This window comes from Pan troglodytes, chromosome 5 (assembly GCF_028858775.2).
Source record: "Pan troglodytes isolate AG18354 chromosome 5, NHGRI_mPanTro3-v2.0_pri, whole genome shotgun sequence".
Classification (NCBI taxonomy): domain Eukaryota; kingdom Metazoa; phylum Chordata; class Mammalia; order Primates; family Hominidae; genus Pan; species Pan troglodytes.
The window spans coordinates 77,719,143-77,744,108 of NC_072403.2; the positions used below are offsets into that span (position 1 = coordinate 77,719,143).

At 35.2% G+C, this 24,966-nt stretch overlaps 1 protein-coding gene across 28 annotated transcripts in view; it reads right to left on the bottom strand.

The window, feature by feature from the left end:
• LOC472247 (eyes shut homolog) overlaps positions 1–24,966 on the bottom strand; it is a 559,821-nt gene that overhangs the window by 514,402 nt on the left and 20,453 nt on the right. For 7 of the 28 annotated variants that reach the window (XM_016955749.4, XM_016955750.4, XM_054685982.2 and 4 more), the window contains one exon: positions 24,242–24,357. The exons of the other annotated variants lie outside the window; for them this stretch is intronic. The gene's annotated coding sequence lies outside the window, so the exon portion shown is untranslated. The remainder of the gene's footprint in view (positions 1–24,241; positions 24,358–24,966) is intronic. 28 annotated transcript variants of the gene reach the window in all.

The window sequence follows — 24,966 nt, forward strand, 5'->3', positions numbered from 1 at the left end:
CACATTGGTCCTCCCAGTGCAGTAGACTCCCACTCTCAAGGAGCCAGAGAACAAAGTTGAGGCCCAAAACAAGTCCCCCAGAGTTAGTACATGCAGTCTAGGAGTTGGGATCTGAATGTTGGCCCACTAAAATTTTCCAGAAATGATGCCCGGTGACTGAACCCACCTTATATCATAATCAAACCCTCAAGGCCATCAAATAGAATAAAAGAAAAAAAAATCCAACAGTTGGCAGCCTCAAAGATTGAAGGTAGATAAACCCACAAAGATGACAAAGAATCAGTGCAAGAACACTGAAAACTCAAAAAGTCAGAGTACCTTCTTTCCTCTAAGTGACTGCATTGCTTCTTCAGCAAGGGTTCAGAAGCAGGCTGAGCTGAGATGGCTGAAATGACAGAAGTAGAGTTCAAAATATGGATAGAAGTGAAGTTCACTGAGCTAAAGGCATATGTTGTAACCCAATGCAAGGAAGCCAAAAATCATGATAAAACATTGCAGGAGCTGACAGAATAGCAAGTATAGAGAAAAATACAACTGACCTGTTGAGCTGAAAAACATACCACAAGAATTTCATAATGCAATCAAAAGTATTAATAATAGAGTACACCAAGTAGAGTAACAAAGCTCAGAAGTTGAAGACTACCTTTCTGAAATAAAACAGGTAGATAAGAATAGAGAAAAAAGGAAGAAAAAGAATGAACTAAACCTCCTCTAAATATGGGATCATGTAAAGAGACTAAATCTATGACTGACTGGTTACCTGAAAGAAATGAGAAGACTGGCACCAACTTGGAAGAGACATATTTCAGGATATAATCCATGAGAACTTCCCCAGCCTAGCTAGAGAGGCTGACATTCAAATTCAGGAAATCAAGAGAACTCCAATAAGATACTCTATGAGAAGATCATCCCCAATTCACATAATCATCAGATTCTCCAAGGGCAAAAGAAACAAAAAATGTTAAGGGCAGCTAGAGAGAAAGGCCAGGTCACCAGCAAAGGGAAGCCCATCAGACTAACAGCAGATCTCTCAGTTGAAATCATACAAACCAGAAGATAACTGGGGGTCAATATTTAACATTCTTAAAGAAAAGAAATTTCAACCCAGAATTTCATATCTGGCCAAACTAAACTTCATAAGCAAAGGAAAAATAACATCCTTTTCAGATAAGCAAATGTTGAGGAAATTCATTACCACCAGACCTCCCTTACAAGAGCTCCTGAAGGAAGCACTAAATATGGAGAGGAAAGATCGTTACCAGCCACCACAAAAACACACTGAAGTAAACAGACTAGTAACACTATAAAGCAACCACATAAGCAAGTCTGCAAAATAGCCAGCTAACATTATGATGACAGGATAAAATCCACACATATCATATCAACCTTAAATGTAAATGGGCTTAATGTACCAATTAAAAGACACAAAGTGGTAAGTTGGCTAAAGGACCAAGACCCATCAATATGCTGTCTTCAAGAGACCCAAATCATGGCAATGACAGACATAGGCTCAAAATAAAAGGATGGAGAAAAATCTACCAAGTATATAGAGAACAGAAAAAAAGTAGCAATTGCAATTCTAATTTCTGACAAAACAGATTTGAAACAGACAAATATCAAAAAAGACAAAGAAGGGCATTACATAATGGTAAAGATTTCAGTTCAACAAAGAAAAATCTCTAACTATTATAAATATATAAGCACCCAACACAGGAGCACCCATATTCATAAAGCAAATTCTTAGACACCTTCAAAGAGACTTAGACTCCCAAACAATAATGGTGGGCAATTTTAACACCCCACAGACAATATTAGACAGATCACTGAGACAGAAAATTAGCAAAGATACTTAGGACCTAAAATCAGCACTGGATCAAATGGAACTGAATATCTATATATATATATATATATCTCCACCCCAATATGACACACTATACATCCTTCTCATCACTTCTCATCACCACATGACATATACTCTATAACTGATCACATATCAAAAGTAAAACACTCCTCACCAAATGTGAAAAAACTGAAATAACAGTCTCTCAGATCACAGCGCAATCAAATTAGAAACCAAGGACTAAGAAATTCACTTAAAACCATGCAATTACATGGAAATTGAATAAACTGCTCCTGAATGACTTTTGGGTATGTAATGAAATTAAGGCAGAAATCAAGAAGTTCTTTGAAACTAATGAGAACAGAGATACAACATACTGGAATCTCTGAGACACAGCTAAGGAATTGTTAAGAGGGAGACTTATAGCAAAAAAGTTAATGCCCACATTTAAATGCCCACATCAACAAGTTACAAATATCTCAAGTTAACAACTTAACATCACAACTAAAATAACTAGAGATCCAAGGGCAAACAAATCCAAAAGCTAGCAGAAGACAAGAAATAACCAAAATCGGAGCTGAACTTAAAAAGATAGAGACACCAAAACCCATTCAAAATATCAACAAATCCAGGAGCTGGGTTTTTTTTTATCTGAAAAAAATTGATAAAATAGATAGACTGTTAGCTAGACTAATGTAGAACAGAGAAAATCCAAATAAACACAATCACAAATGAAGGAGGTATATTACCACTGACCCGATAGAAATACAAACAACCATCACAAAATATTATAAACACCTCTATTCATATAAACTAGAGAATCTAGAAAAAAACAGATAAATTCCTGGACACATACACCCTCCCAAGATTGAACCAGGAAAAACCTGAATCCCTGAACAACCAATAATGAGCTCTGAAATGGAAGCAGTAATAAATATCCTACCAACCAAGGCTCAAAACCAGAAGGTTTTACAGCTGAATTCTACCAGATGTACAAAGAAGAGCTGATACCATTTCTACTGAAACTATTCCAAAAATTCAAGGATAAAGGACTTTTCCCTAACTCATTCTATGAGGCTAGCATCATCCTAATATCAAAACCTGGCAGAGATAAGAGAAAAAAAAAAAAAAAGAGAGAGAGAGAGAAAACTTCAAGCCAATATCTTTGATGAACATCACTGCAAAAGTCCTAAACAAAACATGGACAAACCAATACCAGCAGCACATCAAAAATCTTATCCATTGAGATCAGGTAGGCTTTAATCCTGGGATGCAAGGTTGGATCAACACACGCAAATAAATAAATGTGATTCATCACATAAACAGAACTAAAGTTCAAAACCACACAATTATCTCAATAGATGCAGAAAAGGTTTTCAATAAAATTCAATATCCCATCATATTAAAAACTCTCAATAAACTAGGTATTAAAGGAACATACTTCAAAACAATAAGAGCCTGTATGACAAACCATATCAGACAACATCATACAGAGTGGGCAAAAGCCAGAAGCATTCCCCTTGAAAACCAGCACAAGACAAGAATGCCCTCTTTCACCATTCCTATTTAACATAGTATTGAAAGTTCTGGCCAGGGCCATCAGTGAACAGAAAAAAATAAAGTGCATTGAAATAGGAAGATAGGAAGTCAAACTATCCCTGTTTGCAGACAACATGATCCTATATCTAGAAAAACCCATAGTCTCAGCCCAAAAGCTTCCTAAGCTGATAAACAACTTCAAGAAGTTTCAGGATATAAAATTAATGTGCAAAAATCACTAACATTCCTATACACGAACACCAATCAAGCCAAATCAGAGCCAAATCAGAAATGAACTCTCATTCACAATTGCCACAAAAAGAATAAAATACAAAAATCATAACAAACAGTATTTCGGGCCACAGGGCAATCAAATTAGGATTCAGGAATAAGAAACTCACTCAAAATGGCACAACTGCATGGAAACTGAACAACCTGCTCCTGAATGACTATTGGGTAAATAATGAAATGAAGGCAGAAATAAAGATATTCTTTGAAACCAATGAGAACAAAGACACAGTGTACCAGAATTTCTGGGACACATTTAAAGCAGTGTGAGAAATTTTTAGCAATAAATGGCCACAAGAGAAAGCAAGAGAGATCTAAAATTGATACACTAACATCACAAGTAAAAGAACTAGAGAAGCAAGAGCAAACAAATTCAAAAGCTAGCAGAAGACGAGAAATAACTAAGATCAGAGCAGAACTGAAGGAGATAGAGACATGAAAAACACTTCAAAAAATCAGTGACTACAGGAGCTGGCTTTTTGAAAAGATCAACAAAGTAGATAGACTGCTAGCCAGACTAATAAAGAAGAAAAGAGAGAAGAATCAAATAGACGCAATAAAAAATGATAAAGGGGATATCACCATCGATCCCAGAGAAATACAAACTACCATCAGAGAAAACCACAAACACCTCTATGCAAATAAACAAGAAAATCCAGAAGAAATGGATAAATTTCTAGACATACACACCCTCCCAAGACTAAACCAGGAAGAAGTTGAATCCCTGAACAGACCAATAACAAGTTCTGAAATTGAGGCAGTAATTAATAGCCTACCAACCAAAACAAGTCCAGGACCAGACAGATTCACAGCTGAATTCTACCAGAGGTGCAAACAGGAGCTGGTACCATTCCTTCTGAAACTATTCCAAACAATTGAAAAAGAGGGACTCCTCCCTAACTCATTTTATGAGGCCAGCATCATTCTGATACCAAAACCTGGCAGAGAGAAAACAAAAAAAAAAAAGAAAATTTCAGGCGAATAGCCCTGATGATCATCGACGCAAAAATCCTCAATAAAATACTGGCAAACTGAATCCAACAGCACATCAAAAAGCTTATCCACCATGATCAAGTTGGCTTCATCCCTGGGATGCAAGGCTGGTTCAACATATGCAAATCAATAAACATAACCCATCACATAAACAGAACCAATGACAAAAACCAAATGATTATCTCAATAGATGCAGAAAAGGCCTTTGACAAAATTCAACAGCCCTTCATGCTAAAAAGTCTTAATAAACTAGTTATTGATGGAACATATCTCAAAATAATAAGAGCTATTTATGACAAACCCACAGCCAATATTATACAGAATGGGACAAAACTGGAAACATTCCTTTTGAAAACGGGCAGAAGACAAGGATGCCCTCTCTCACCACTCCTATTCAACATAGTACTGGAAGTTCTGGCCAGGGCAATGAGGCAAGAGAAAGCAATAAAGAGCATTCAATTAGGAAAAGAGGAAGCCAAATTCTCTCTGTTTGCAGATGACATGCTTGTATACTTAGAAAACCCCATTGTCTCAGCCCAAAATCTCCTTAAGCTGATAAACAACTTCAGCAAAGTCTCAGGATACAAAATCAACGTGCAAAAGTCACAAGCATTCCTATACACCAGTAATAGACAAACAGAGAGCCAAATCATGAGTCAACTCCCATTCACAATTGCTACAAAGAGAATAAAATACCTAGGAATACAACTTATAAGGGACATGATGGAACTCTTCAAGGAGAAATACAAACCACTGCTCAAGGAAAAAAGAGAAAACACAAACAAATGGAAAAAAAAACATTCCATGCTCATGGATAGGAAGAATCAATATCCTGAAAAAGGCCATACTGCCCCAAGTAATTTATAGACTCAATGCTATCTCCATCAAGCTACCATTGACTTTCTTCATAGAAGTGGAAAAAACTACTTTAAATTTCATATGGAACCAAAAAACAGCCTGCATAGCTAAGACAGTCCCAAGCAAAAAGAACAAAGCTGGATGCCTCACACTACCTGACTTCAAACTATACTACAAGGCTACAGTAACCAAAACAGCATGGTACCAAAACATATATATAGACCAATGGGATAGAACAGAGGCCACAGAAACAACACCACACATCTACAACCATCTGATCTTTGACAAACCTGACAAAAACAACCAATGGGGAAATGATTCCCTATTTAATAAATAGTGTTGGGAAAATTGGCGAGCTATATGCAGAAAGCTGAAACTGGATCCCTTCCTTACATCTTATACAAAATTAATGCAAGATGGATTAAAGACTTAAATGTAAGACCTAAAACCATAAAAATCCTAGAAGAAAACCTAGGCAATACCATTCAGGACATAGGCATGGGCAAAGACTTCAAGACTAAAACACCAAAAGCAATGGCAACAAAAGTCAAAATTGACAAATGGGATCTAATTAAACTAAAGAGCTTCTGCACAGCAAAAGAAACTATCATAAGAGTGAACAGGCAACCTACAGAATAGGAGAAAATTTTTGCAATCTATCTATCTGAAAAAGGGCTAATATCCAGAATTTACAAAGAACTTAAACAAATTTACAAGAAAAAAATAAACAATCCCATCAAAAAATGGGCAAAGGATATGAACAGACACTTCTCAAAAGAAGATATTTAGGCAGCCAATAAACATATGAAAAAAACCTCATCGTGAAATCCCATTCACAATTGCTTCAAAGAGAATAAAATACCTAGGAATCCAACTTACAAGGGATGTGAAGGACCTCTTCAAGGAGAACTGCAAACCACTGCTCAATGAAATAAAAGAGGATACAAACAAATGGAAGAACATTCCATGCTCATGAGTAGGAAGAATCAATATCATGAAAATGGCCATACTGTCCAAGGTAATTTATAGATTCAACACCATCCCCATCAAGCTACCAATGACTTTCTTCACAGAATTGGAAAAAACTAAAGTTCATATGGAACCAAAAAAGAGCCCGCATTGCCAAGTCAATCCTAAGCCAAAAGAACAAAGCTGGAGGCATCATGCTACCTGACTTCAAACTATACTACAAGGCTACAGTAACCAAAACAGCATGGTACTGGTACAAAAACAGAGATATAGACCCATGGAACAGAACAGAGCCCTCAGAAATAACGCCGCATATCTACAACCATCTGATCTTTGACAAACCTCACAAAAACAAGAAATGGGGAAAGGATTCCCTATTTAATAAATGGTGCTGGGAAAACTGGCTAGCCATATGCAGAAAGCTGAAACTGGATCCCTTCCTTACACCTTATACAAAAATTAATTCAAGATGGATTAAAGACTTAAATGTTAGACCTAAAACCATAAATACCCTAGAAGAAAACCTAGGCAATACCGTTTAGGACATAGGCATAGGCAAGGACTTCATGACTAAAACACCAAAAGCAATGGCAACAAAAGCCAAAATTGACAAATGGGATCTAATTAAACTGAAGAGTTTCTGCACAGCAAAAGAAACTACCATCAGAGTTAACAGGCAACCTACAGAATGGGAGAAAATTTTTGCAATCTACTCATCTGACAAAGGGTTAATATCCAGAATCTACAATGAACTCAAACAAATTTACAAGAAAAAAACAAACAACCCTATCCAAAAGTGGGCTAAGGATATGAACAGACACTTCTCAAAAGAAGACATTTAAGCAGCCAAAAGACACATGAAAAAATGCTCATCATCACTGGCCATCAGAGAAATGCAAATCAAAACCACAATGAGATACCATCTCATACCAGTTAGAATGGCGATCATTAAAAACTCAGGAAACAACAGGTGCTGGAGAGGATGTGGAGAAATAGGAAGACTTTTACACTGTTGGTGGGACTGTAAACTAGTTCAACCATTGAGGAAGTCAGTGTGGCAATTCCTCAGGGATCTAGAACTAGAAATACCATTTGCCCCAGCCATCCCATTACTAGGTATATACCCAAAGGATTATAAATCATTCTACTATAAAGACACATGCACACATATGTTTATTGCAGCACTATTCACAATAGCAAAGACTTGGAACCAACCCAAATGTCCAACAATGATAGACTGGATTAAGAAAATGTGGCACATATACACCATGGAATACCATGAAGCCATAAAAAATGATGAGCTCATGTCCTTTGTAGGGACATGGATGAAGCTGGAAACCATCATTCTCAGCAAACTATCACAAAGACAAAAAACCAAACACCGCATGTTCTTGCTCATAAGTGGGAACTGAACAATGAGAACACATGGACACAGGAAGGGGAACATCACACACCAGGGCCTGTTGTGGGGTGGGGGTAGGGGGGAGGGATAGCATTTGGAGATATACGTAATGTTAAATGACGATTTACTGGGTGCAGCACACCGACATGGCACATGTATACATATGTAACTTACCTGCACGTTGTGCACATGTACTCTAAAACTTAAAGTATAATAAAAAATGAAATAAAATAAAATGAAATTAAAAAAAGAAAAAAACCTCATCATCACTGGCCATCAGAGAAATGCAGATTAAACCACAATTAGATACCATCTCATGCCAGTTAAAATGGTGATCATTAAAAAGTCAGGAAACAACAGATGCTGGAGAGGATGTGGAGAAATAGGAATGCTTTTACACTGTTGTTGGGAGTGTAAATTAGTTCAACCATTGTGGAAGGCAGTATGGCGATTCCTCAAGGATCTAGAACTAGAGATACCATTTGACCTAGCAATCCTGTTACTGGATATATACCCAAAAGATTATAAATCATTCTACTATAAAGACACATGCACACATATGTTTATTGCAGCACTGTTCACAATAGCAAAGACTTGGAACCAACCCAAATGCCCATCAATGATACACTGAATAAAGAAAATGTGGCACATATACACCATGGAATACTATGCAGCCATGAAAAAGGATGAGTTCATGTCCTTTGCAGGGACATGGATGAAGCTGGAAACCATCATTCTCAGCAAACTAACACAAGAACTGAACACCAAACACCACATGTTCTCAATCATAAGTGGCAGTTGAACAATGAGAACACGTGGTCACCGTAAGAGGACCATCACACACTGGGACCTGTCGGGGTGGGGGGCTAGGGGAGGGATAGCATTAGGAGTAATACTTAATGTAAATGACGGGTTGATGGGTGCAGTAACCCACCATGGCACATGTATACAAATGTAATAAACCTGCATGTTCTGCATATGTACCCCAGAACTTACATATATATATATATATATATGTGTGTGTGTATATATATATATATGTATATATATATATATATATATATAAAATAAAATACTTAGGATACATCTAAATAGAGAGGTGAAAAATCTCTACAAAGAGAACAACAAACCACTACTCAAAGAAATCAGAGATGAGAAAAACAAGTGAAAAATATTTCATGCTCATGGATATGAGGAATCAATACATTCAATGCTATGCCTATTAAACTGCCATTGACATTGTTCATGGAACTAGAAAAAAGTATTTTAAAATTCATATGGAACCAAATAGAGTTTGAATAACCAAGGCAGTCCTAAGTCAATTGAGTAAAGCTAGAGGCATCATGCTACCAGACTTCAAACTATATTACAGGGTTCCAGTAACCTAAACAATATGCTACGGGTATAAAAACAGATACATGGACCACTGGAACAGAATAGAGAACCCAGAAATAAGACTGCACACCTACAATGATCTGATCTTCAACAAACCTGACAAAAACAAGCAATGGGGAAAGGATTCTCTATTCAATAAATGGTGCTAGAATAACTGGTGAGCCATATGCAGAAGATAAAAACTGGACCCTTCTTTTAGCAATATACAAAAATTAACTCAAGATGGATTACAGACTTAAATTTAAAGCCCCAAACTATAAAAGCCCTGAAAGACAACATTTGCAATAACATTTCAGGACATATACAGGCAAAGGTTTCATGAAGACAATGTGAAAAGCAATTGCAACAAAAGCAAAAATTGACAAATGGAATGTAATTAAACTACAGAGGCTCTGCACAGCAAAAGAAACTTTTGACAGAGTAAACATAAAACCTACAGAATAGGAGAAAACTTTTGCAAACTGCACATTGAACAAAGCTCTAATAACCAGCATTCATAACTTAAACAAATTTACAACAAAAATATCCCACAAAAAAGTGGGCAAAGGACATGAACAGACGTTTTTAAAAGAAGACATACATGCAGCCAACAATCATGTGAAACAAAGCTCAACATCATTGATCATTACAGAAATGTTCATCAAAACCACAATGGGGTACTGTTTCACACCATTCAGAATGGCTATTACTAAAAAGTCAGCAACAACAACAAAAAGCAAAACAAAACAAAAACAAATGCAGGCAAGGTTGTGGACACAAAAAAACACTTATACACTGTTGGTGAGATTGTGAATTAGCTCACGCATTGTGGAGAACAGTGTGGCAATTCCTCAAAGACGTAAAGACAGAAATATCATTCGACCCAGCAATCTAATTACTGGGTATATACCCAAAGGAATATAAATCTTTCTATTATAAAGACACCTGCAAGCATATGTTCATTGCAACACCATTCACAATAGCAAAGACATGGAATCAACCTAAATACCTGTCAATGACAGACTGGATAAAGAAAATATGATATATAATATATGTATATAATTATATATGTTGTAATTTATATAACATAAAATACCATTTGCCCCAGCAATCCCCACTACTGGGTATCTACCTAGAAGAAAATAAGTCATAATATGAAACAGACACTTGCACATGCATGTTTATAGCAGCACAATTCATAATTAAAAAAATATGGAACCAGCCCACATTCCCATCAACCAGGGAGTGGATAAAGAAAATATGATTATATAATATATATTATATATATAAAGTATATATTATATATCCCATTTATATGATATATATGTGATATATATCACATATTATTGATTGTGATTTTGTAATTGCTGATACATATATCACATTTTCTTTATCCACTCCCTGGTTGATGGGAATTTGGGCTGGATCCATATTTTTGCAATTGTGTGAATTGTGCTGCTATAAATAAATATGCATGGGCAAGTGTCTTTTTCATATTATGACTTATTTTCCCCTAGGTAGATAACCAGTAATGGGGATTGCTGGGTCAAATGGTATTTCTACTTTTATTTCTTCAAGGAATCTTCATAATGTTTTCCACAGTGGTTGTACTAGTTTAAATTTCCACCAGCAGTGTAAAAATGCTCTCTTCTCACATTTACTCCAATATCTATCATTTTTTTATTTTTAAATTATGGCCATTCTTGCAGAAGTAAAGTGGTATCACAATGTAGTTTTGACTGGCATTTTCCTAATATTTACTGACATTGAGCATTTTTTCATATGGGTTGACCATTTGTGTATCTTCTTTTAAGAAATGTCTATTCATGTCTTTATTCACTCTTTGATGGGATTTTTTTTCTTGCTAATTTGTTTGGGTTCTTTGTAGATTTTGGATATTAATCTTTTGTTGGATGCATAGATTTTCTTGCACTCTGTGGGTTGCCTGTTAACTCTGCTGATTATTCCTTTTGCTGTGCAGAAGCTTTTAGTTTAATCAAGTCCCATCTATTTATCTTCGTTACAATTGCTTTTGGGTTTTTGGTCATGAACTCTTTGCCTAAGCCAATGTCTAGAAGAGTTTTTACAACGTTATCTTCTAGAATTGTTATCATTTCAGGACTTAGATTTATGTCTTTGATCCATCACGAGTTGATTTTTGTATAAAGTGAGAAATGAGGATTCAGTTTCATTCTTCTACATGTGGCTAGCCAATTATCCCAGCATCATTTGTTGAATAGGGTGTCCTTTCCTCACTTTATGTTTTTGTTTGCTTTGTCAAAGATCAGTTGGCTGTAAGAATTTGGCTTTATTTCTGCGTTATCCATTCTGTTTCATTGGTCTCTGTGCCTGTTTGTAATACCAGTACCATGCCTTTTTGGTAACTATAGCCTTATATTACAGTTTGAAGTCAGGTAATATGATGCCTCAAGATTTGTTATTTTGCTTAGTCTTGCTTTGATTATGCGCGCTCTTTTTCAGTTCTGTATGAATTTTAGGATTTTTTTTTCTAGTTCTGTGAGGAATGATGATGGTATTGTACGGGAATTGCATTGAATTTATAGATTGCTTTTGGCAATAAGGTCATTTTATGTCAGTTTTTTCTTCATAAATTTTGAAGCTCTGTGTTTTGCACACATTTATGATTATTTCTCTTCATACGGTATTAATTCTTTATTAATTATATAATATCCTTTTTTAATAATTTTATTTCCCCTGAAATCTACTTTATCAAATATTAATATAGACAATTGTGCTTTTCTTTTCATTAATATTTGCATGACATACCTTTTTCCATCCTTTCACTTTTGGCTTATCTATATCATTAAATTTAAAGAATTTCTTATAAACAACATATAGGTATTTTTTAGCCAACACTATGCATATCTGTCTTCTAATCAGTGTATTTAGACCATTTACATTAAAGATAATTGTTGATCTTCTGAATCATAATTTTGCAATTTTATTATTTGCTTTTTGTTTGTTTCTCTTTCTTGTCTTTCTTTGGGCTACTCAAACATTTTCTAGAATCCGATCTTAACTAATTTATAGTGCTTTTGAGTTGATCTCTTTGTATTGTCTTTGTAGTTGTTGATTTTTAGTAATACATTATATGCATGTAGCTTATCAAAGTCTACTGGAGTTTTTACAATTTCAAGTGAAATATGAAAATCTTACTTACATTTAGTCACTTTATCTTCCCTTAACACCATCAGATGGTATTATAGTTTATTTCAATCATCAAATATAATTTATATAACTCATTAGAAGCTTATGCTGTCTTTATTTCTGCTGTTTCCACTGTTCTTTCTCCATCTGCTGATGCTCTAAGGTTTTTATTTTTATTTTTTCATTTCCTTTTTTTTTTGAAGGAATTTCTTTTTTTTTTTTTTTTTTTTTTTGAGATGGAGTCTCGCTCTGTCGCCCAGGCTGGAGTGCAGTGGCACGATCTCACTGCAACCTCCGCCTCCCAGGTTCAAGCAATTCTCCTGCCTCAACTTCCCGAGTAGCTGGGACTACAGGCCTGCGCCACCACACCACACCCGGCTAATATTTGTATTTTTAGTAGAAACCAGGTTTCACCATATTGGTCAAGCTGATCTTGAACTCCTGACCTCGTGATCTGCTCGCCTGGGCCTCCCAAATTGCTGGGATTACAGGTGTGAGCCACCACGCCCGGCCTAATATGCATTTCTATGATTTTAAGTGAATCATTAGGAATTCTGTATATCTAACCTGTGTATGCCTAAACTGTGTTAAAGCTACCTACATTAAAAATTAATTGGGAAATCTCTAAATAGGAACAATCCTAGGCTTTCAAAATCAGATTTCTGAGAACAGAGTCAGAGAACCTGTATTCAATATAAAGACAAATTCAAGTCTTGACAGAAGTAATAAAAATAATATAATAAAAATATTCCTTTTTACAAATGAGCAAATAATATTTAAGTATTTTGTAGGTTGATCACATTATGTGTAAAATCTAAAACCTTGCCTTACTTCCAAAAGGTCTTCATCTCTTTCAGAAGATTAATCTCCTTCAGAAGATTAAATGGTCACCTGTGCTATTTAGTCAAAAGAATCTAATTTAAAAATTCTATCATTTGTATGAAGAAAACTACACTGAAGCTTATGGAAAACTTAATATTTGAAAATAATATTTTTACAAGTTAAAAAGTGGTAGATATTTGTAGGATGAGCAAGCCAAAAGATCTACTGTACAACGTGAGGACTATTGTAATCAGGATTTTTGCTAAATTAGTAGATTATAGCTGTTCTAGCCACAAGGGGAGAAATGGGTAACTATGTGAGATGTTGGAAATGTTTGTTTCACTATTTCATTTTACTATATATATGCACGTGGGGTGTGGTATCTTATAACATCATATTGAATACCTTCAACATGTTCAATAAAATTTATTTCTGAAAAAGTAATTATGTATATACCCTAAAAGAGAGAAAAGGTTTTGTTCACAATACTTTATCTCTTTGAAGAATTACTGAACAAAACACATGGTAGGATGGGGACAGTGGTGCTGTAGTTAGGATGACTAAAGCAGAGTTGACCTAGTCTGCCCTAGGATGTTTTATTGGTGAGTCATCCAACTCATCAGGGAAAGGCATTGTCCTGATACTACTGTGTGGGCGGATGGACTCCAATATAGCAGTTGTGCTTTTTCAATTTTGAAGTTTAGTCACCTGTTCATGGGTAACCTAGTATCCATAGGTTGTCTCAGATTTTCTTTATGTCACCAAGATCCAAAGCTTGGTCCTTTTGTTGGATTTCATAATAAAAGTCTACACACACAGAAACATTTAGTGAAATTCGGACTATGTTAAACATTAAGAGGTCCTTGGGATAGCAAAGCAGACAATCTTTTGCAAAAGCTGCCTTACTTCCCTTTCCTTCTTCTCTCTCAGTTAACAGAACTCGGATATTTTTGTAATATATCTTCTACTTTAAATGAATTTATCAAGAAATTTATTGTAAATGCAGATAATTCCATCTATAAAAGGATATCTGAAGAAATATCTTTTCCCCATGAGAGAATGAAAGTTCTCATCAGGTATGAATTTTTGCTTGCTTTTGCATTACTCCTAGCAAGGGGGGGGTGGGGATGTGATAGACTGAGTCACATCCGTATCAACCCCAGATCCTTAAATGAGGCTAATGTTGCTGGTCCCTACCTGGCTGCTTGGTCTTGCTTTCTATGATTAATTGGAGTTTTTCCTTTTCACTCATCTTAAGAAGTAACTACAAATATTTAATATTGTTTTCTTGGTCTGATACAAGTTCTTCGTTTCTGGGAACATGGAATACCCTACTTCCTCAATTGGGAGTGCTGTGTCTCTTCACAAATTGCCCTGTGAATTTTTTTTAGAACTGGGGATTTTTGTTTGTTTGTTTTCCAATCTATAGTTTCAGCCACTGGAATAGGGTGAGTGAAATGATGTAATTCAAGGATGTGAACTGTTCTAGTCGCTGCTCTAGATATGTCACCTTCCAAGAGCTACAGCATCTATACATCTTATAAGCATCATAAGCAGCTGAAATCAAGCGAAAATGAGAAAGGGAAATGAGAGGATGAGAGAAGTCAGTAGAGAGGATGTTGGCAGCAGCCATTCATGGATCATTTATAAAGGCAATGTTCAGAGGCAGAGAACTGTCTAATTTTTTAAAACTATAGTAAGATTTGTTTGCAAGTGTTTTCTATTATCATAAAATTCTATCCTGCTGCACAGCAGATAGAATTTGATTTTTGCTCCCTGAAAATAATCACTTGACATGTAATATAAGTCTTTGCACTTTAAAAATTGTTTTATCACTTGTCTCCAGGATGGTTATTTTACAATCCAATATAAATGTAATAATCTGAATAAGAATGTATGAGGCTCTGACAATTTTAGAAACAAGAACTCATAGGATATCATTTCCCTAATACTAATGTGGTAACTCTTTTAGTATTGAAGGTAACAAATCTTTAGTAATAAAGAAATATAAGGCCTCTCATTTTTGTTTGCCAAGCGGCATTTCATGAGAATTCTTGCCTGTGTCATTAGCCATGGAGGAAATATTAGTTTTACAATGGAAATACTGTACAGCAAACCTGCAATCACCGGATTGTCTACATAAGTAACATCAACGTGGATTTCCATCCAATAATTCACACTCTTTCAGCTCCACTGAACTGCAGTAGAAATGGATGTTGTATATAGGCCTTATCCAAATAAACTCATAAATTTTAAGAGTAATCTCCAACCACGATTCATGCCATGCCCTTTTTCTCCCTCCTCATGTCAGAGATGTTGCTGCTGCCTTTGTCATGATAAATGCTGAAAACAAAGCAACAACTCACACATGAACTCCAGTTTTCAGAAAGTAGGTAAGTTCAGAAATAGCAGCTGGAAAATAGTAGAACCTGAAAAAATAATTTGAACCATTGAACCATGTAACAGATTCAAAGGTAGGGCAGACTTCTCTATGTGCTTAAATCCAAATATTCCTATTCCACTGGTTAGGCTCAGGGGAAATCTATCTTCCTCTGAAAATGCATTAAAATGTATACTTCACTTTGATATCCAGAAAAGTCCAAACAATAAAATAATTAAAGGGGTGCATAAATATAATATTTCTTAGTCATCACCCTCCAACAACAGTTGTGCTAGTTAAATTATTAGAACAATATAAAATGCTAAACAAATGGAATATTTAGCTTTCAGGAGATGAGAAAGAAATGCATGCATGTAGTTAGGATAAACTTTATTTATGAAAACAAGTGTCCAGCCCACTTTGTGAAACAATTGTCAGATTAGTTTGCCAATATGATTCCTTCAAATAATAATATCACAATAACTATTATTTATTTGGTTACTAAGTTTTCTGGTGAGCTCCTAAATTTTGTGTCTTATTTGCCTCACCCTAGTCATGGTCTTGAGTGCCAAAGATGAGTGGTACATATTTTGAATTCTTTTCAGTGGCCTGTCTTGCATTCAGGATGCTGAAAATACCCTTTTCCATTGTTTTCTCTCCTTTATGCAACAGGGCTCCTTGACCATGACAAACCAAGTTACGTGGTATTAGCTAGGGACTGAGTTACATCAATATCTTGTATTTTGTTACTATCATTTTAATAGCATGTTTCTAGGATAATGTGTTTTAAGCTCCAAGTAGTCAAGCAATTATTTTTAAGAGTTTTGTTTGGAGAATGGGAGAAGAAGGGGTTGATATTTACACATTCACACACATGAACACACACATATTCTTCTAGGAGTCTTCCTTTAGGACTTTAGGAACCAAGGGCAGTTGTCTTTTGGAGAGATACTCAGGTTGTCTTGAGGAATGCATGATTTACTGGTAGAATTTCCTTAAAGTCATACAGGTCTCTTATGACCACCGAAAGTTCCAGATCACCATGTTTTGGGGAGGGAAGCAAGTTAATGTCTGGTTCCACAAAGAAAACACAGTCCCTGGAGTGTATATGGTATATACAAAATGGTATTGACAATTGTGCAGGAGTACCAAGCATGGCCTAATATAACCAGGGGAAGCTGACAATGCCTCCAGTGTGGTTCTCCAAACAGATGGTCAACCTCACAACTCCCATTTCAGTTAAAATGTTTGAGTGTAGTCCCTGGTTTTGGAATGACTCCCTGGGGGCTTTCATTCAGCCTTTCTTATTATTTCCATTGAGAGCTAGGATTTATGTCCCTTCCCTTGAAACTGGGTAGGCTTCTGTTTCAACCAACAGAGTGTGATGGAAGGGAGCCAGTGATTTCCAAGGCTAGGTCATAAAAAGCGACTCAACTTCTGCCTTTCTTGCTGGTACACTTTCATTTCTACTACCTTCAGCTGCCATGCTAGCAATCTGATTGCCCGGAGACTACATAGAGAGAGATGACCTGGGGAAGCCCTGAGACCCATGGATCTGGAGAGAGAGAGAGAGAGAGAGATCTAGTCCTCAACTATTCCATCTCTCCACTGGTACAGCTCCAGTCACAGCTGACTGCAGCCAACTGAGGGACTCTGGGCCAGAATCATCAAGCTGAAAATTTCCAGAATTTTTGTCCCAATGAAAGTATAAAAGAAAATAAAATCATTGCTTCAATTTTAAGTTTAAATTTAACTAAATTTTGGGGTGATTCATTTCCAAGAAATGAATTACCAGAATTTTGAGTTTTCACTGTGTGAGGCTAGCCCCACAAGATGGCCAAATATCTACTATCTTTATATTTCCTTACAGTTTGTCTACTCAGGTGAATAGAAACAGTTTGTACCAGATCTGGAAAATGGAGGAAAAAAATAACTGGCAATCATTAGCTCATTTCAAAGGACTTTTCTTTCTCTGAAATTTTAACTCATTAAGTCCTTGTTGCTTCCTTCAGTCTCCGCTGTCTTTACAAACACATTTTTTTTTGCAATTTATTTTCTTTTCCAGTTACTGTAGTAAAATTCTTGGTCTGCCGAGACCAAATCCATCCTACTCATACCCCTGTTTAAAGGTTAATTCTGCCTGTACTTCCCATACTCATTTCCAGCTTAGTTTTTTCATCATCTGTCACTATTCAGAACAAAGCATACTTCACACAGACATACACACACAGACACACACACACACACACAAAACATACATTTTTTTCACTTTGTTGTAGTACCTAGAAAATTTAAAGACTCTAACATATTCTCACTCCAAAATAAAGTTATAAATATTCTGTTTCTTATCTTTTTTTTTTTTTTTTTTTTGAGACGGAGTCTCACATTTTTGCCCAGGCTGGAAGTGCAGTGGCGCCATTTCGGCTCACTGCAAGCTCCGCCTCCCGGGTTCATGCCATTCTCCTGCCTCAGCCTCCCTAGTAGCTGGGACTACAGGCGCCGCCACCACGCCCGGCTGATTTTTTGTATTTTTAGTAGATACGGGGTTTCACCCTGTTAGCCAGGTTGGTCTCAATCTCTTGACCTTGTGATCTGCCCGCCTCGGCCTCCGAAAGTGCTGGTATTACAAGCGTGAGCCACCGTGCCTGGCCTCTGTTTCTTATCTTAAATGATGGTTTATTTCCTCAAGTTTTATCTATTTAGAGTGTTATGAAAGTAGATGACAAAAACCTTCATATCCAGAGCAAACAGATAACTTCAAAAAAAAACAAAAACTATTGCAATTCTTAATAGCCACATTGGACCACACACCCTTACGTGACCAACCGCTATAATGCACCCTGGGATCTAGTAATTAGTATAAGCCAAGGCCCACTCCTGGATTTGACAGTAGGGCAGTCACTAAGAATTTGTGGGCTCTGAAAGAATGGGGATGGAAATGTAGCAGTTAGCATTCTTAATACCGAACCGCATAAAACAACTTTGCTATTAAGTTGGTGCAAACGTAATTGCAGTTTTTGCCCTTGGCAAAAATGTTTGCACCAACCTAATAATTTCTGCTAAAAATATTATTGGAAAGCTGTTAAAAGTCCTATAGAACTTATTATCTAGGTAAACAGTTATAGAAATGGTGTAAGGCACAAATAAAAGAACCACCATACATCCAAGATCTGTCATTTTTTAAAGATATTTTCGAGATAGTAAAAAATAACACTTTCAAAATATTATTATTTCTATCTTTTATTAATGTACATGTAAGTCTTTTCTTAATGTACATATAAGCCTTAGACACTTCCTAAATTGCACATTTAAAATAATAATAATCCTAAAAATCTAAATGCAGTTGGTATAAACATGATTTTTCTTCATATTATGAGTATGGAGGATGACAAATAATTCATATTGATTGTCAACCTTGACTTGGCTTAGGTTTCCTACTTCGCAATCTGTTGAGAAGAATTATATTATTCAATTTCAAGCTCTTAAGTGCTTTAAATTAATATAACTGATATCTAGGTATCAAAATCACACAATTTACATATCTCTCAAAGCACAACAAATGTATCCATTGTGTATATTTATTTTACATGTCAGTAGCAATGAAATTACCTACTGTATTAAAATCTAAAGACTTTTGACTTATATAGGCTTATCTGACTTCAATAAATATAAAAGTTTTACTTTTGTCTAACACTGTCTACTTTCCACAGACTCAGGAGCATGTTTCCGATTAATAGTAAAGAGAATTTAGTTGACAACTGGCTACAGCTGTTTCAATCAGCTTAGTCTCAACATTTAGGCTAGGGGTAAATGTTCCTTTATTACTAAGAAACAAAATACAAATTAGACCTTTATTCATCTCCTTAAGTTTGGAGACTATTAAGGAGCTCCATACTTGTACTCTTCACCAAAGGAATGTAAGTGCACAGTAGACATTTTATTTAGTCAAGTTCTATCAATATTTTTTGAGTAATTATCAGTGTTGAGTTGACAGTATGATTCAACTCATGTACCAACACATAAGGGATGATAAGTGGAGTATAGTGTTGAAAAGGACTCTAAGGCTTAACCTGAGTTCAGTATCAAGGGTGCTATGTTAACTAGTGACACTGCCTGGTGGTGTGCAAGACTGAGAAAGGGGCTTGAATGCCACATATCTGCCATCACGTAAAGGCAATGAACAAGTAATAGATGAATGTCCATCCCCAATACCAATATTTCTCAATCTTTAGAGTATAAGAATCATCTTGTGAGCTGTGAGAAATTCAAATTGCTGGTGTCCACTTGTAGCTATTATTATTTAGTATATTTAGGCCAGGGTTTATTAACTGGCTTTTGTTTCAAGAACCCATATGAGCCTGGTGACAGTGGAATAATAACCATGCTTTGAAAGCACTGCTCTTTATAGCATACTTTCTGTTCTCACTAAAGCTCTGAAAATGCCAATCAACTAGATATTTTATTGAAATGGTATAAGGTCAAAAGTAGTGAAAATGTGAGGAGTTGGCCTAACACCTAATCCTTTATATGTACTCTTGCTATAAATAAACAAAGTTCATTCCATAAAGATAATTATCTAGATTGCTTACATAACCCCAAACACTCATGATGTCCCAGGGTAACACTGATGATTTTAAGTGTCAAGCTAATGTATCAGTAGCTAAACTCAGTTGTCATTTGAGACAAGTCCAAGTAATACTAATCGCTTTTTCACAAGCGGTCTTCATACATATTTTTTCTTTTCTAAGTAAACCTCTTTCTTTAATAGGTCCCTGCATTTGTAGTTTAAGACCTTTTTCCATCTGAGTTGCTTAGCAGTTTGCTAATAACATTCACAGTGATGTTTGCCCAGGCTTAAACATGGTTTTCCATGTGCTTCTAGTCATATGCAGTTAGTTTGACCCACTTTCCTCATCTAGTCATTTCATACCCATTAATGTCGTGATTCAGCAAAGTCCTGAAGAGATTTTGGTATAGTTGAGTGGGTTAATACATAGACTTGGCTTGAAGGAGAAATGGGTTTTACTTTTGGCTTTGTTACTTATATGTCTGAAATTGAGCAAGATTGTTACATATGGATGGATAGTAAATAATTTTTCAGGAAATGTGTTTAATTCATTTTACTTTTAGAAAACATGCCAAAAATTCATAGCAAATTTATTAATAACTCCTGAATGAAAAATTTGGTTATGTTTTAGTTTCCTCTGGACCTGGACATAAAATTAAAATGAAAAATAAGATGTAAGTATAATTATGATGGGTAAGTTACTCGCTGCACAGGGAATAAAATTACATGACCAGATCCTTATCATCCCAAATTGAACTACTCACATTAGCACAGCAAACACGGTCTTTTCTAGAGCTAATATTTCCTCTGCCAAAATGTCCTATTTGCTTGGATTATATCAACAAATTGGCAGACCTGCCCAGCTACTGCCTTCGCCTGTCTATACATATCTTGGCCATCAGAGGCCTTGAACTCCATGCCAAATAAGCTAATCTCCTTTACCCCATTCCACAAACATTTTTCTTTTATCATTTACTCTGATTTACCTAATTATTGTCCTTAATCCTTGTGGCAGAAACTGCCATTTGCCTATATTTTATCCATTCTTGTCTTTTACCTTAACAACAGAAAGCTGATTTTATTGGAAATGAAATGCACTGGCAAAGAAAACTGCAATTTCTTGCCCCCTAGACAAGTGGGACTAGCCTTGTAACTGCTTACTTCTGGCTAAAGAGCTTTAACAGTAGTTTTAGGTCATGAAACTGGAATCTTAAAGGGAAGTAGGGGTGAGGAGTCAACTAGCATATGCCATTTTGTCTTTTTTTTTTTTTCTACCTGAAAAGCAAATGGGATGGTAGGCATCCTAGTGGCTATCTCATAACCATGAGGTCACCTCAAGTATGGTAGCCTAAGGATGGCAGAACACATATATGGAAACAAGAGGGAAATCAATGTGATTGAGTGGCTCCTTTGGGTCTGGACTTCCCAATGTACATCTCATTATTTAAAACAAGTATGAGTTCCTAACTTATTTTAAGAATTATTGACTGATTTCTGTTACTTATAGACTACCACATTGATTCATTACTCTGATAGAGGCAACTCAGATAAAAATGATTTTTAATGGGTGTAGCACACCAACATGGCACATGTATACATATGTAACAAACCTGCATGTTGTGCACATGTACCCTAAAACTTAAAGTATAATAATAATACAATTTTAAAAATGATTTTGACAATGGCTTTATAGAATCTGGTAATTTTCCAATAAAACCCTTTCCTATATGTAAACTTTGTTTTTCTTTTATTTCAACTAAAAAGGGGGCAATTATGGCAGAAGGTATTGCCAGTTATTTGAATTACCAAAAAGTTAGAAGAAATTTAATCTAAATTCATAAGTTTTCTACTTGCTTGTGATAAATAGTTTGAGGAACACAGTAAGCCATCATATACGGTAAAATATTGTTTGTACAATTCTTAACTGATGAAATAGTCATATCCCTTAAAGTATGTTAGAAAAAAGACCCTTACCAGTATTGAGGTATTACTGGAACTTTAAGTGGAACAATAACTTCGAGTTAGGAGTTGCCCTGTTTCTGGCAAAAGTTTAACATTTCTGGATCCCACCCACCCAACACTGTATTCTATGCATTTATTGTGTGGGTCAAAAATGCCTCCTGGGGAGACACTGCCTCTCTGCCCCTCCTCTTATACTTCTTTCTCTTCTATCAACCCCCATTGAAAAACTGCTGGATCAAGAAGAATCTGAGACAATTCTGCCTTAAGAACATATCCATTTATTCCTCTATTTTATCTGTTCTACATTTAAGTCTCTATCTCTATTGATTTAAAATATTGAAGATATATAACCTCTATTATTCTCTAATAATAAAATTATGTCCATTCGAACCCCTTTTATCTCTCATTTTCATGAAATATGTCAGAAGATGGCAATCAACACAAATTTTTAGAAGTATGTGTAAATGAAATTATTATGAATGTATAATGGGTACAACAGAGATTTTTAGTCTAGAGTCGCCATTAACTTGCTACAAACTTCTTAGAGATTTTCTTTATCAATGAAGTGTAGTTAACAAAACCTTCAAATTCTATGACATGGTAATGTTATTACAATAATATAGAATGATGTGTGTGTGATCATTTTACATGAAACGCTGGGATAGTGTTATTTCTTTAAAGTGGGGAAAATTTAATGTGTCCAGATATTCATGTATTCACAAATATATGTCTTGAGGCTTAAAGAATCTGATCACTAGATTCATCAGTTTCTGGCTAGTTATATAAGATGTACAGTGATAAACAAATTATGAATATGACACCATCCCCTTATTTATACTTATATTTAAATTTGTACTTAGTGTGACCGTGAATCACATATATTTGTAACCATTTTCCATTAGTAATGAAGTTTTCTATATTGATACTACTGAAGTATGTTAAAATAGTACCTAATTTCCAGAAAAAAAGCTCTTAAACATGTACATAGTACATAATTAGTACCCAACCCTGTCTACCAGTATTAAGTAATTCCATAAATCTAACCAACAAAAAAACAAAAATACTATTACTACTTCATTTTAAAGACGATGAAACAAAATCACAGAGAGTCTTAAAAAGTGTAAAAACTTACATGGAAATTAAGCACTGGAATCCACATTATAATTCAGGTAATCTGACTAAAAAGTATATATTCTTTGCCACTAACAATACAAAGAATGTATATATTTTATGTAAAAATAATTTTGATTTGATAGTCATTTTATTTTAAATTTTAAAAGGCATTTTGAGCTCTAAAAATCAAATATCCTTCAAGTTTGCCACCTGGTAGCTGCTTTGACAAAATTCTATTTTAATTTTCTTCAAAAATTAATATCTGAATTAAGTGTTGAATGGAAGCTGCGATTTGTGAATGTCCAATTTGTTTTTCTCTTGCTAGTCATGTCAACAATCGAATTGGACATTTTTACTTATACATAGTAGGTAGAATTCTGGCAGGAAAGAATATGACAGAGAGGGAAGATGAAAAATATTAATCAACTATAAGGTATCAATCAACACGTTTATGAGAAGAACTTTATAAACTGCTAATCTTTCCCTAATAACACATGACACACAAATGGGGGTGGGACAAGATGATATTAAATTTTAAGAATATTCTGCTAACATTTTAAATTATGCATTATTCCATGTTTTTATACATCCAACATTTAAATAAAATTTATTTGGTATAAAAGCCTGTCTAATAAAGTAACATCACTAATACATTTGATTGTTTCAATGCTCAAGTACAGATAATGTGTTGCTACCATAGAATACATTTCACACCTTTCTACAACAATTCACTTTCTGAATATATGTCAAGGGCATGTAATTTATCTTTTTCGTCAAAGCTAGCTAAAATATTTACAGTTTTAAGGTGAGCATTTTATGATATACTGCATTATTTTCTTATTATCTGTATGTCATCATAAGTATCTTTTGATTTCTATTATTAAATTTTAAAGTACAATGGAATTTTAACCAGTCTCATTTTGGCAATTTTAAAGTTAAAATTAATACACAAAATAAAAATCTCACCTAGACTTGGATGCTGCTTCTGATTATATCAAGTTTATGAAAATTACTAACAAGCCTCTATCTTTTCCAAACGTTTGTTGTGTTTTTTTTTTCTCAATACAGTGCTTGACATACACCTGATAACAAGAATGATAAGAAATATTTGGACAATTTTACATGAGGCTATAAAATAAAAAATAATTATTTGATCATGAAACCTAGGTCTCAATTAGTGACTTCAAATCCCTCCCTGGGTCTCAAATAGTGACTTCAAATTCCTCCCTGATGCAAGGGAAGAAATAAGAACATACCAGCAGAAATTATATTACATTAATTCAAACTATTTCTTATTCTCTAAAAAACTGATAAAGATCCTAAGAGATGTTTATTTATTTCTCATGATGTTAAACATATTGCATAATTATAAATTATTAATGAATATAATGAATTATAAAGGATCTCAATTAGAAAAGGAAACTTTGAAGCCTTTTTCATTGCATTTTAAATAAAATATATAGATTGGGAGCCAAGATGGATGATTAGATGCAGCCAGGAAGAGCATCTCCCATAGAGATCAGATGATCAAGAAGGATGGTATACTCTGGTTCCTGGCCCCCGGGGGCTCTGGGGAAAGAGGTGAATTAAATAGGTGAGGAGTGACCCATTCTCACCACAGACCTCCAGAATCCTAGCTGCAGGAGACCCCATGACCTCCATGGACATTTGAGCTAACAGGGAGAGCTGCT